The following is a 3,125-nucleotide window of genomic DNA, read 5'->3' as shown; positions in this document are numbered from 1 at the left end:
ACGAGTTGAACTATGACACTTTCGTTCTTACTTGTTTCTCCTGCTCGGACAGGAATCACCCAAGTCCGGCCGGTGAACGGTTCGGAACGTCAGTTTAACGTTTAACCCGAAGTCGGTGAACCTCGTAGATAGAACCCGAATCTTGAATCACAAAACCATCGGAATGATTAGTGGGTTAGCTCAAGCTCCGTTTCTACCGGTTTGAAGGCATTGAGTGTAAAAGAGTTGAAAGAAAGTTGGAAATCCTCCTTTCAATCCTTTACATCATGTAAATGTTTAGATCTCTGATAGACCTTGACTTTTTTATGTGGAAATCGGTTAGATCCGGGCTATTCATGGTGGATTGAGGCCAAAACATGATGTTCTTGAAGAACACCATGATGACATCATCCTAGAATGCTTAGATCTTGATGATTTCACGGTTAGAAATCAAGATTTGAAAGATAGAAAGGTGTAGGAGCATGTTTTGATCAAGAAAGTACAAGATTTAGGATGAAAACTTACCGAAATCGGAAGAAATCTGCGAAAAGATGAGGAGCACGAGCTGGTCGGTCAGAACTTTACAAAAGTGGTAAAGAGTGACAATGACAGTCCTATTTATAGGCTCCAAAAGAGGAAAGGAATGGCTGATCGGCCAGGCTTCCCCGATCGGACAGCCTGCTCGATCGAATAGCCTGTTCGATCGGCGGATAGCCTGATCGATCAACAGCCTGGTTCGAGGTTTCGGGCGACGATTTTTCGATATTTCGGTTTCGATCGAGTATGATAGAGTTTCCTATTCAAATTACTTTCAGTCCCAACTACTATATCTAACATACAATCACCTATAATTCACCTTATCCCAATGTTACCATTCGTCGTAGTTCGAGTTCGATTGTATTCGATTTGAGTTTCGAGTTTCGATTCGAGTTTCGCTTGATCACCGCACAAAGCACAAAACATAAGGTAAACACGCACAGATAACACATAAGGCACACACACACGTATAACAACCAAAGTTCGCGTAATTTGAGATTCGAGTTCGATGATAGTTAGATCGGTTTGATTATAGATTAGTTAACTTTATCGCATTGTTACTTCCTACTATTCACAGTCGTAAATCGGTTCGCGTTGGTAAACATTCGATTACTTCGATTCTTCCTGATTACAACACTTACTCCACATAATATAAATAAAACTGAAAATAGACTATTTACAGTCAAAGAAGTCAAAGTTGACTTGGACTTTGACTTTGACTTTGACATTCGAAAATGCGGGGTGTTACACGTATGGAAAGGCTATTTCAATTGGTGAACTTCATCCTACCTTTAATGGAAGTTGAGACTATTCACCAAACCAGGTTTGTTAAAAATCGTACATTTCTATTAGTAAGTAGCTCGAATCCAACCTCTCAATTAGGCAATATGGAAGTTGAGACTATTCCTGTTTAATGAGTTTGTCACAACGCGCGAATCCTAAATCGAGTTAATTATTATTTTCTATGTTTTATATTATTGGTGAGTTAGATTTAGATGATAATGAATTATCGATGAAACTGATTAGTAATGTATGAAATCTAGTTATAATTATTGATAAATAATATTAGTTTTAGTATAGCTAAATACAAAATATTTATTAACATGTTTTATATTTATAAGCAAAAAAAATAACACCAAAAAAGTGGGGAACCGGGAACATCCTTTTTAGCCTTTGGATTTAAGATCTAATTTAAAGGATTCAAAGTGAACTTCAACTAAAATACACGGAGGGGCATATTTGGAATAAAAAGTTGTTCTAATCTCCACATCAAGATAGCAGCGCCTCCCCCAAACCACAAATTCTTCTAAACCCTACCGTACTGATCGATATGGTTGGAACCCTAACTAATTACGTCAGGGCAACCAATGGTGATCGGTTGTCTACTGCAAACTCAATGAAGCGACCTCAAATTTAAGCATTGCTTCATGCCGTAATCGATGCACCACTTTTTGAATCTATGAATATGAATTGATGAGTTTGTATGATGTTTCAAATGTGAAGATAAATGCTATGTATTCGGAGATTAGATCTGCATATCGGATTTTAGCGAATCGATATCATTCTGATGCTACCGATTTGAAACAGGATGATGATCGTTATTTTATTGGCTTTGCATCTGGCCTCTGCGAAGATTCTACCGATTTAAACCTTTTGGCGTTGTTTATTTGGCAGAGGACGGGTTACGGTTGGCTTCTTAAAGGTATTATAAACTCTAGCACTATCACTTTCAATTTGTGTCTTCTGATTGTATGAACATCAGCAAATTGATGATATCGCTTTTAAATTGCAATGTTCTTTTAAGAATTATTAGTTGTTTAATCTTCTGTGATTTATTTATTTATTTATTTATGATGTCATGTTATGTGTTTTTAGGATTTTTGGCTGAAATGTTTTGAGTTTTCATCTATCAACATTTTTTAGTTAAAGTAGCAGATAATTACCACACATTGTCTTTGGTTAAACTAATGAAGATAGTCAACAAACACTTGACTAGAACTCTGGTCTATCCATTTTTCATAGAGATACTTGTTGTTTTTCTTGTATATTATTTTAACTGACAATTTTAGTTTTCACATAATTTTTTTACATGTAAAATAACTTCTGAGAATTAAATTAATATAAGAGTTGTGGATTCTTATGTTTTGTATGTAAAGTATAAGGTTTTTAAATGATGTTTATGAATTAGTAATTGATGCAATGCCTTTATTATTTTAGCACACCAATTTTATAAATTTAGGATACGTAGTTGGTGGTATAGAGATTGGACCAGAATGGTGTGAGGTAAACGTTCAAGTACCAATAAAAAAGATGAAAACTTGGTAAGACCATATGGTTTATTTTCTACAATTCAAGATTGTATTGGTGCATCCATCTCATAGCCCTATCCATTCATCTCGGTATGTATTTGTTAAACTTATGATACAAATGATTTTAATATCATGGAACTTAATGCTTATACATGGATGGTTTATTTGTAGGTAGTCCATGAGGATTGAGGACGCATGATGACTCAAGATTTTGTGATTCTTATTTCTTTAATTGCTTTTAATTTCTTTGTTAAATGTAAAGACTTTATGTTAGATAATGTTATAACTTATTTATGGTTA

The 3,125-nt window shown here is 34.9% G+C and overlaps 1 long non-coding RNA gene across 2 annotated transcripts; it reads left to right on the top strand.

The window, feature by feature from the left end:
• The first annotated feature begins 1,785 nt into the window (after positions 1-1,785).
• LOC118489327 lies at positions 1,786-3,125 on the top strand. 2 transcript variants are annotated; one of them, XR_004887251.1, is made up of 3 exons: positions 1,791-2,218; positions 2,756-2,915; positions 2,997-3,125. It is a non-coding gene; the product is annotated as an uncharacterized LOC118489327 (long non-coding RNA). The 2 variants fall into 2 exon arrangements; XR_004887250.1 differs by having other exon boundaries at positions 1,786-2,915.

The sequence above is a fragment of the Helianthus annuus genome, chromosome 17, assembly GCF_002127325.2.
Source record: "Helianthus annuus cultivar XRQ/B chromosome 17, HanXRQr2.0-SUNRISE, whole genome shotgun sequence".
NCBI classification, from domain to species: domain Eukaryota; kingdom Viridiplantae; phylum Streptophyta; class Magnoliopsida; order Asterales; family Asteraceae; genus Helianthus; species Helianthus annuus.
The sequence above is the reverse complement of the archived record's forward strand: the minus strand, read 5'-3'. Positions and strand labels throughout refer to the sequence as shown.